The following is a 12,287-nucleotide window of genomic DNA, read 5'->3' as shown; positions in this document are numbered from 1 at the left end:
GTGTAATTCTTGAAGTTGTCCCATCATCTGGAATTTCCACCACCAACCGAGTTGAATTAGAAGTGATGATTGAAGATACGCATGGAAGAAGTCCTCGTAGAGTCTAGGAAATTTTTTATGATTAATTGGACACATTCGTATGTGTTAAATTGTTTTGTGATTTTAGAACATGGAGACTGCAAGACAATACTTGGGACGAGTATGAGTAGGTGTGAATAGTAGTAGAGATCTATACTACTGGAAGCACGACTCACGCTTGGATCAGGGAAAGTCACAAGGTTACCAAGAAGCTAGTGATTGATTCCGTTTTTATTCAAGTATGTTGTTGCCATTGTTTCAGTAATGACTAAGGTGTGATTGTACACATCATCCTACAGTTTATGTTGATTGATACTTTGATTAGATGTTTTGACTTATTATGATTTTAAATAATGTTTTGGCAAATTTTGGGCTTATGAATTTTTGCTTTAAAAATGAAAATTTTTGATCTGATTTTTGGGACGTTACACTTAATCTTTTGTAACAACCCGAAATTTGTTCATCGCCAAAACCCGTTCTACCCGGAAAAAGTCGCCGTTATCGGATTCGTTCCGATTTCTCTTTGGAATTTATTTGTATAATTTATATGTTTATTTTATCCTAATGAGTGTCTAAATCACTCAGGAACATATGTTATTCGCCCAAAATCATTATTTAATAAGTTTTAAAAATGTTCCCGTCGGGTGACGGAAACTCAATCGGGTGCGACCAAAAGCCGCGTTTAGCATCGGTATCGGGTAGAATTCCACCGTGTGCAAATTTTAGGAACTATATAAACTATGTCTATTTCATTTTATCTCCGTATCATTTGAATGTATTTTCAGATAATTTCTTGTATGTATCTATAGTTACTGTACTATGTTTCATAACTTACTGTATGTCGATATCTTACGAGAACCCTGTGAATAGTTTAGTACTGGTTTGTGAGATAGTCACTACCCTTTATGGATGATCAGTAAATCCTCCCCGGAAGTGTAACCAGAGTCTCCTGGAGGGAGAGCGCGGAATTTGTGAATAGATCTATTCGGGACTGACAATCCCACACCTTAACTGCTAGCTACAGTTAGGCGGGCACGCCTAGGGTGACAAATTTCTGGATATCGTTCGACGTCTGACAAACGTCAAGGAGGTCACGTTGTCGTATTAGTATGGTTACCCGACTCACAATATGTATTAATACCAGCTTATTCACAGTTTGGGTTCAGAATCTTTATCTCGTTCGGGATTGTAATCCCATGGTATTGTTTCTATGTCTCTTTCGGGATAGTGATCCCATGGTATTATCAAACTATTATATATCTATGTCCTATACGGGATAATGATCCCATGGTATTAACTAAACTATTTGGTATCTAGTTCGGGATAGTGATCTCATGGTTTTATGTCTACAACTTTTACGGGATGTCTTTCCCCATGGTTTTTTTAACTATACTTTATACGGGATAGTGATCCCAAGGTTTCGTATCGATATCTTACGGGATAGTGATCCCATGGTTTTCTAAATCTATATCTTATACGGGATAGTGATCCCATGGTTTCTAAAAATTGTATCTTATTCGGGATAGTGATCCTATGGTTTCAAATCTATATTTACATATATACATTAACTTATCTCGTGTTAGTCCGGGATGAAAGTCCCATGATCTTGAACCTGTAATTTCGAATATCTCAAACTAACTTATATGTCTTTCGGGATAGTGATCCCAAGATTTTCATTATATAGTTTTGTGTGTTAAACTATACTTTGTGATATACCATTGATCTTTCAATTAGGAAAATATGGGATTTTCCTGGGGTAAATACAATACATAACCGAATTGGTAATAAATGATAACTTAACCAACTTCACATAAGAAAATATGGGATTTTCTTGGATAAAAAATCTTTTCGGAAACTAAAGGAAACCGATACATTTTCACAAAACAAAACCGCTTATGAACTCACCAGCTTTATGTTGATTTTCAAATCGCTTGTATTCTCAGGTCCAAGTTAGACAGGTACCCGGTGATCTCTTTTGATGAAGACGGAGTGCGTGGAAGACTCGTCTCAACTTTTGTTGATATGATGCATATGTATATCTTGTATAACTTTACTTTTGAAACAAATGTAAACTTTCATATATATGTAATGTAATGTTTGTTTACTGTGATTACTATGTACATTGGAATTGATACACAACTTGGAGTCAACCCCGGAGACGTTTCCGCCTTTGGTTTTCGGGGTGTGACAGATTGGTATCAGAGCCCTTGTTTATAGTGAACAGAGTATACCAAACCTTACATGGTATAAAACTATAAACACCAAAGGGCCTCAGTGCTCTGAATTAAAAGTATCTTCAAAACTACAAGTATTTTCAAAAGTATACAAGTATACCGAACCGCCGAAATCCGTAACTTCAAGTAGAACAAAACATAAGTAAATGGGTGTTGTACACTGCGGTTAAACCTGGGCAGTTATGTAGTCGTGTCTAGGGTCAATATAGCCTGGCCAACTATATTCATTCGAGACACGGCCAACATGTGCTTGGGAGTGACTGTGGTACGCAGCATGCCTAAAACTTACCTAATATATCAAACAACGAATCGCCGCTGCAGCGAACCATGAAATACTATGGGAGTATTTCTCGAGCCAATACTTCGTAGAAAATCCTCGTATACGCGATGTTACTTGATCCTTCCGCTAGCGATAAAACGTTATGTCTTGATAACTCTTTCCTGCTTTATCGCTTAGTATGATGGTATATCTGTCTTGATGAGATATCCCTTGTTCAATATCTCTTGATTCAATTGAGAGGACTTATAATCTTCTCTTTCCTGATCTTTTAGATCAAGATGCCTCCAAGAAAGAGACCTATCTCGAAGAACAACAATAATCCTCCTCCGCCAACACCTTCTCCTCAATTTGATCTCGCATCACTTCAAACAGTTCTGACTGCTGCAATGGTGGCAGCTATGTCTCAAATGAATCCCGGTGGCTCCGGAGGTGGTCCCCAACCACAAAACTCAGAAGGCAACCAGGAACACCGAAGAGGGGGTTCCTAAAAAGACTTCATGAACGCGAAACCCAAGACCTTTGATGGCACTGGAGGTGTCATTTCTCTGACTCAATGGTTCGAAAAGATCGAGTCAATCTTCGAAATATGTGCCTGTTCGGAGTCTGACAAAGTCAAGTTTGCTGCCTGTACTTTCCTTGACAAAGCCCTGACTTGGTGGAATGGCCGAGTCAAATCCTTAACTCTACCTGTAGCAAACACCATGGGTTGGGAAGCTATGAAGGAGCTTCTACTTGCAGAATACTGCCCTCGGGGCGACATTCAGAAACTGGAACACGAACTCTGGAAACTGAAGATGAAGTGTTCCAACATAGCTGCTTATACTTCTAGATTCGATGACCTGGCCTTACTCTGTCCGGGAATGGTTACCCCGGAGAGTAAAAAGATCGAGAGATTCATCTGGGGATTGACCCAGCCAACCAAAGGGAATGTCTTGGCTGCGAAGCCAGACACGTACGATAGCGCTAAATGCCTTGCGAAAATCTTGATCGATCACGAAGACAACTATGATGAGGACACTACCACTCCTGAGTCGGACACAAGTGGAGGTGAAAGTAGAAAGAAATCTCGGAACAAGCGAAAGGCCCAGAGTACGAGAGGGTCTTCGAAGAAACAGCAAACGGTAGCAGTCCATGCTGCTACTACCCCTATTGCTGTCTCAGCTGTCGGTTCTACAGCCCAAACTCCCACCAGTGGATACACTGGCAGTCTTCCTTGGTGTGGTAAGTGCAACTACCATCACCGCATCCCTGGTCCATGTCGCGAAAGGAGTTGCGACAACTGTGGCAAGAAGGGCCATCTATCTCGAACTTGTAGAAAACCAGCCAAATCGACAAACCAACCATCGGGGGCAGGAATCAGTCCGACCTGCTACAATTGTGGTGAAGCAGGGCACTTCAAAAGGAATTGCCCCAAAGCAACTACCACCACTGATCCCTCTGTCGCCGCAGGTAATCCTCTCTTTGATAACTCTTATACCTGCAACTCTTTTCGATTCCCGTATTTGGAGGGAAACCTGTTATCTATTTATTCGAACGTTTTCTAAGCCCGATTCCTCGTGTGTGATTGAGATGTGCATCATCAAGACGACTAACCAATGAGATTGAGAACACTAACTTCTTACTTATAGATTGATTCCTCAGTCCAGAGGACTATTCTGTTCCATTCGGTTAAATGGGAAATCCTTCGCGAAAATACTTTGATGCTACGTTTAACATGGAATGACGGAGTCTCATTCATGTTGTTATCTTGGTTTCGAGAGGGTCGCCTGTCTATATCTTTTCCTCGACCTAACTCTCATGATCTACAGCATCAACTTTCGTATTGTGTCATGCTTTAAAACCCAAGAGTTTTCCTGATACGAATTACCACGTTCCTTGTTTCTGTGATCATTTGGAAACGAGAAGTTAGTAGCTCTTCTACTAAAGATCAGTTCCGAAGAGTTTTCGGGAAATTCATTCGAACATCTAAAGTTTAATTTCACATCGTATGTTTCGAAATCTTCGTAGAGACCCGATTCCACTTGAGAAAGTGATGATCCAAAATATCAAATCCATTCGAGTTTCATTTCAAAACTTATGATCTATATCCTGTTCTTTGAATTTCGGGACGAAATTCCCTCTAACGGGGGGATAATGTAACAACCCGAAATTTGTTCATCGCCAAAACCCGTTCTACCCGGAAAAAGTCGCCGTTATCGGATTCGTTCTGATTTCTCTTTGGAATTTATTTGTATAATTTATATGTTTATTTTATCCTAATGAGTGTCTAAATCACTTAGGAACATATGTTATTCGCCCAAAATCATTATTTAATAAGTTTTAAAAATGTTCCCGTCGGGTGACGGAAACTCAATCGGGTGCGACCAAAAGCCGCGTTTAGCGTCGGTATCGGGTAGAATTCCACCGTGTGCAAATTTTAGGAACTATATAAACTATGTCTATTTCAGTTTATCTCCGTATCATTTGAATGTATTGTCAGATAATTTCTTGTATGTATCTATAGTTACTGTACTATGTTTCATAACTTACTGTATGTCGATATCTTACGAGAACCCTGTGAATAGTTTAGTACTGGTTTGTGAGATAGTCACTACCCTTTATGGATGATCAGTAAATCCTCCCCGGAAGTGTAACCAGAGTCTCCTGGAGGGAGAGCGCGGAATTTGTGAATAGATCTATTCGGGACTGACAATCCCACACCTTAACTGCTAGCTACAGTTAGGCGGGCACGCCTAGGGTGACAAATTTCTGGATATCGTTCGACGTCTGACAAACGTCAAGGAGGTCACGTTGTCGTATTAGTATGGTTACCCGACTCACAATATGTATTAATACCAGCTTATTCACAGTTTGGGTTCAGAATCTTTATCTCGTTCGGGATTGTAATCCCATGGTATTGTTGTTGGATTAATGTCTAAGTCAGTAACCATATTTGGTATATACTTGACCCAAGTATGCATGGTCCTTTTGGGTTGCCTTCACCAAAGCAACTTGACAAGGTAATTTGATATGAGAGAGGAGATATTATGATTTATTAATATATTATAAGAATAATATATTAAAGGAGAAATCATATTTATTTGATTAGTATTAGTCATAAATTAATTAGGAATTAATTTGGTGGCTAAAAGAGACAAATTAAATAAAGGGGTATAAACTGTCAAATGTGTGATAGTTGAGTTTTGGGCTAGGAAACCTAATGGACTAAGGGAGAACGAAATTATGATGAAGGATCATCATATTTTCGTCCAAGGCCTCATTCCAGAAGGTTCCTTGGGCTGCTTGGAGGCTAAGCTGTCCATTAGGGTTTTGACTGAAACCCTAGCACCCTATAGTATAAATACATGCCCTATGCTTCAATTTGAGGCCACTTGATTCCAAGGGAACCCTAGGGCCGAAATTAGCATCATCCCTCTCTCTCTCTTAATTGCCTTCTTGCTTCAAGGTGTTTGTGAGCCATTAGAGGCACTACAATTGTGGTGCTTGCTTTCAAGAGTTCAAGAGAGTTCAAGAGATCAAGAAAACTAGTTGTTATTGCTATATAACAACAAAGGTATGTCTACTATACTTCTATGTAATTTTCGAAAATTATAGAAGCATGCCAGGGTTTATTTTGTGTTCATAAAGTTGTATGTCTTATAGTGAAAACATATATCCAACTAGGGTTGCATGCACACATAGGATTGTTTGTATATAACCAAACAGTGGTATCAGAGCCATTGGTTTTTTGTTTTCAATTGGATTTGATGCATATTATGAATTTGACAAATTAGGGTTTATGGCAAGTAAACCCTAAGGCTTGGTGATTTTCGCAAATTAGGGTTGCAAAACCCTAGTTGGCGATTTTTTTGATAGGGTTCTTAAACTCTTTTTGCCTAGCCTCCAAATTTCGAAATTAGGGTTAAGAAACCCTAGGGATTTCGAAATTCCCTTGCCCCAAGATAAGATCCCAAGATTTTAGGGATTTGGATATTGCTATCTTTATGATTATCCATTTAATTGTTTAAACTAGATAATTGAAGATCTTGTATTATCCTTTCCATATATTTAAAAATCTAGGGGATAAAAGGATTAATTAAATTAATAATTTAATTTTATGATAAACCTTAAAGATTTAATAGTTCAAATTAATTGTTTAATTTTGATAATTATTAAATCAAAGTTTTCTTGGTGTTTAAAATTTTTTAAATTAAATAGCCTTAATATTCGAAAATTTTTAAATACACATTAAGATACTAGTATTTTGAAATGCTTTAAAATACACCCTTATACAATTATGATATTATAAGATTAATTATTATATATGTATAAGAATAAGCTAGTCTTATCGCTAGTAGGCCTCATTCACGAAGCCGGTCTATAAGGTGGGTATAAGGTTGCTGCCTATAAAATGGCGCTTAATGGATGTACACTCACATCTACCGCTTGCTTGACTGGTGGAGGGTCGTTAGCCGAACGGATATGATAGGGCACTTAATTCCTCATTAAAAGTATAATGAAAATATTAAAGTAACTACATTGTTTTACAAATTCCCACTATTAGTTACTTTAGGGTAAAATGTGAAAATGATGCTAATCCATGGAATTACACTTCGTACCCTTGTCAAACGTTGATGGAGCGCGTGTGGTTAACCGGCACATCAATTTGGGGATGACATTAGTTGCGAAGGGTGACTCGATGTTTGTCATAGATCAATGGAGTGTGTGTGGTTCACCGGCACATTGATTAGGTGATAAAGACATTGAGTGCACCGCGTTGATTCGCATGGTTATTCACAAATTTGTTTGCGATCCTCGGCATCCCAGTCGCAAATTTGAAATGCATATCGAGATTTAAACATGCCATTGAAAAGTTCAATGAATCTCAAAGATCTAGGAGTTTTCAATACATTTAAAACCTAAATTGCCGTTTCGTTTTTCATGATGAGAATTAGTGAATCGTCATTCACTTACCTTCAAATTATTTACTTTTAGAGTACGGCATCCCTTTCTAAGTTGTAAATAATGTTGTTGGATCCTAGCCCTAATTACTCATTTGGGTGTTTAATTAGGGATTCATTTCTAATCAAACTTTGTTCCTTTTCAGATGTCTACAAACAACAACAACAACGCTTCTGGGTCATTCTCGTTGATGAACTTGTGTCAGAAAGTGACATTTGATGGTTCAAACTTCAACGAGTGGATGAGGTATATCCGCATGATCACACGCTACGAGGACAAAGAATATGTCCTCGATGAAAAGCTTGAGAAGATCATCCCAGATGTTGCTACTCCTGAGGAATTGGCGGCCTTTGAGGCCCACGAGCGTGATGCCACGAAAGTTCACTGCATCATGCTGGCCACCATGAACCCCGAACTCCAAAAGTCCTATGAGGACATGTATCCATATGAAATGCATCAGGATTTGCTGGAAAGGTATCACCAGAGCGCGAGGCAAGAGCGCTATGAGATCATTACTAACATGATCACCGCTAAGATGGGGAGTGGAGAATCCCTAACCTCTCATATGCAGAAAATGCAGAGGTATGTTGATCGTCTTCTCAAACTTAATGTTAAGTTTGATGAGGATTTGGCTATCGACATAATCCTCCACTCCTTGCCCTCCTGCTACAATCAGTTTAGGATGACCTACCATATGAACAAAGAGGAGGTCTCCTTGAGCAAGCTCCAAGGACTCTTGAGGACTGCTGAGAGCAACCTCAGAGACAAATCCGTTGCACCGTCCCCTGCTGTGGCCGCTCCTGTGATGGCGATAGGTCAAGGAAAGGGTAAAAAGAGGAAGGCTCCATGTAAGAGCCACCATAAGGGGAAACCCCGTGATGGTTCGTCCTCAAGTGGGACCAAAGTAGGCCCCGCTAAACCCTCTTCCGATCCTAAAGAAGCAGAGTGCTTCTATTGCCACCAAAAGGGCCACTGGAAGCGAAGCTGCCCACAATATCTGCAGGACATAAGAGATGGGAAGATCAAGCCCACATTTGCAGGTATGTATTCTATTAAATCTAATAACTCATCATTTGCTACTTCATGGGTTCTTGATACAGGATGTGGTTACCACATTTGTTCTGATTTGCAGGGCCTAAAAAGAAGTAGGGAGATGGAGCATGGGAAGATGAACCTGATTATGGGAAACATAAGATCGTCGCCTGTGACCAAAGTCGGTGTTTATTCTTTAGTGTTAAGTAATGGGTTAGGAATAGATTTAGAGAATTGCTGTTATTCGCCAGAGATGGCAAGAAACATTATTTCTTTTCACAGGTTGTTTAGACAAGGTTTCGGATATTCTTTTGATAATAGTAATGGTTCTATTAATGTTTATTTGAATGGTGTCTTTTATTTCAATGCATTACCTTGTAATGGGATTTATGAATCAGTGATGATTGTTGATAATTTTGGAAATAATGTTTTGAATATTGATTCGTCTACTAGTCTAGACAAAGCATGCTTGTGGCACTGTCGCCTTGGCCATGTCAACAAGAAATGCATAGCCCAACTCCAAAAGGATGGAGTGTTGGAGTCATTCGACCTTAGGGACGATGATACGTGTGAATCTTGTTTACTTGGGAAGATGACCAAGTCACCCTTTACTGGCACTTGTAAAAGGGGTGAGGGTTTATTGGATCTCATACACACTGATGTGTGTGGGCCCTTTAGATCCACCACAAGGGATGCTTGCCGCTTCTACGTGACTTTTACAGATGATTATAGCAGATATGGATATATCTACTTGATCAAGCAAAAGTCGGAAACCTTTGAAAAGTTCAAGGAGTTTAAGAGTGAAGTGGAGAATCAGCTGGGCAGGAAAATCAAGATGCTTCGGTCAGACCGAGGAGGAGAGTACCTAAGTCTTGAGTTTCACGACTATCTAAAAGAATGTGGAATCGTTTCGCAATTGACGCCTCCGAGGACGCCACAATTGAATGGTGTGGCTGAGAGACGTAATCGGACCTTGTTGGACATGGTTCGTTCTATGATGAGTCGGACTTCGTTACCAATAGCTTTCTGGGGGTATGCCTTAGAGACTGCCGCCTGTATACTTAACTTAGTTCCCACTAAGAAGGTTTCCAAGACTCCTCACGAGATGTGGACAGGGAAGGCTCCCTTGTTGGCACATATCAAGGTTTGGGGTTGTGAGGCTTTCGTAAGACGAGAGACTCACGACAAACTAGAACCTCATAGTGAGAAGTGTTATTTCATCGGCTATCCACAGAAGTCTTTTGGCTACCTTTTCTATAGACCAAGTGAAAATGTTGTCTTCGTTGCTAGAAGAGGAGTTTTCCGAGAAAAGGAATTGATAGGCCAAGAAGACAGTGGGAGGCAAATTGAACTTGAAGAAATTCAAGATCAAAGCGATGAAGGAACCTCTGACACTGGCACTCAACTTGAGGAGGAAACTCCTGTTGAACCTGTTGACGTGTCCTTACCTCTTCGACGTTCCTCTAGGGCTAGTGTTCCACCCCAGTTTTATGGTTTTCATATTACTACTGAAGGGGATACGTTTATTAGTGATAGTACACTAGTAAATTTGGATGAACCTAGCAACTATAAGGAAGCCATGGCAGGCGCGGAGTCTGCAAGATGGAAAGAGGCTATGGACAGCGAGATTCAGTCCATGTACGACAACCAAGTTTGGAATTTGGTTGATAATGTACTGGGTCGTAAGACAGTCGGATGCAAGTGGATCTTCAAGAAGAAGACGGACATGGATGGGAAAGTGCATACTTATAAAGCGCGATTGGTTGCGAAGGGTTTTACTCAAACTCCCGGAGTTGACTATGATGAGACCTTCTCACCAGTTGCGAAGATAAAGTCTATTAGGGTGATGCTTGCCATAGCTGCGTTTCATGATTATGAAATATGGCAGATGGACGTGAAGACCGCTTTCCTTAATGGAAAGTTGGCTGAGGATGTCTACATGAATCAGCCAGAGGGTTTTGTCGATGTGAAGCATCCGAATAGAGTATGCAAACTTGAGAAATCTATTTATGGATTGAAACAAGCATCTTGCAGATGGAATCTTTGTTTTGATGAGAAGGTTAAAGAGTTTGGCTTTCTACGAAGCGAAGATGAATCTTGTGTATATGTCAAAGCCAGTGGGAGTATAGTAAGCTTTCTCGTATTGTATGTCGACGACATACTACTGATAGGAAACGATGTCCCAACCTTGCAGGAAGTCAAGTCCTGGCTTGGGAAATGTTTCGCTATGAAGGACCTCGGAGAAGCCGCTTATATTCTGGGAATAAGAATAGTAAGAAACAGGGAAAAGAGACTGATAGGACTCAGTCAGGATACATACTTGGAAAAGGTGCTAAAGCGTTTTAGTATGGAAAATTCCAAGAAAGGGGAATTTCCGATCCAAAGCAATACCAAGTTGAGTAAGACTCAAAGCCCGAGTACAGAGATAGAGATAGCAGATATGAGCCGAGTACCTTACGCTTCCGCAGTAGGCTCTATCATGTACGCTATGACTTGTACTCGCCCTGATGTGGCCTTCGCTTTAAGCATGGTCAGCAGATATCAAGGGAATCCTGGTAGAGCACATTGGATTGCAGTTAAGAATATTCTTGAGTACCTTCGGAGGACCAAGGAATGGTTTCTAGTCCTCGGTGGGAGTGATGACTTAAGGGTACGAGGGTACAGTGATGCTAGTTTTCAGACGGATCGAGATAACTTCCGATCGCAGTCGGGCTGGGTCTTTACCCTAAATGGAGGAGCAGTGACTTGGAAAAGTTCCAAGCAAGAGACCGTAGCTGATTCAACATGCGAATCAGAGTATATTGTGGCGAGCAAAGCGTCAAAGGAGGCTATATGGTTGAAGAACTTCATTGGAGACCTTGGAGTTGTGCCATCCATAAAGGAGCCCATGGAAATTTTCTATGATAATGAAGGAGCGGTTGCCTTAACCAAGGAACCAAGGGATCATGGCAGATCTCGACATATCGACAGGAAATACCATTTTATTGGACATCGGGTAGAAGAGGGACTCCTCGTTGTGGAGAGGGTATCGTCAGAAGACAACCCAGCAGATCCCCTTACGAAGGGACTGAGTAGGGTCAAGCATTTTCAACACGCTAGGAGCGTAGGGCTGATGGACGATATTAGTTTAGATAGGTAGGAAACTTGTAATAGATAATGTCATATTCAACAATTGATGATTAAATAAAAGTGTGTTATTTATAAGAATGTTTCTATCTTGTGTTGATTATTTATCTATTTTTCCGATTTTTTGCATGTTTTGACTTCCTGAATAATGAGATTATTCGAACAGTCCACAATCGCTCATATGTTGGAAGTAGATATGAAGAAAGATTGTCATAAATTTGTTTGTAGATTGTCTGAAAAGTTTTAGACATAGCAAAGTTTGCTGCAAAGTTTATGAGTGCTTATGAAATTAGTATTGAGCATTGGAACAGACCCACACTTGCTGGTATTACTTCATGAATGTCATCACAAGTAATCGCAAGATGATAATATCATATAATCTTTAAACCTAGAGATATGGTTATTGTTTGCTAGTTGATTGTACATTGATAATGCGAAAACGCATCAGTAACTTGATGTTATAAAACGTATTATTGTGTGTGGTTTAACTAGTAAATGATAAAGGCATATTAGTCGACGTTTTTCTGTTCCTTTTATTCTATGAGGATAAAAGCGATATCTCGGCCACTTGATGATTTGGTTTGACTTATGTGCCG

The sequence above is a fragment of the Lactuca saligna genome, chromosome 4, assembly GCF_052625555.1.
Source record: "Lactuca saligna cultivar CGN05327 chromosome 4, ASM5262555v1, whole genome shotgun sequence".
In the NCBI taxonomy this organism is placed as follows: Eukaryota; Viridiplantae; Streptophyta; class Magnoliopsida; order Asterales; family Asteraceae; genus Lactuca; species Lactuca saligna.
Note: the sequence above shows the minus strand (reverse complement) of the source record.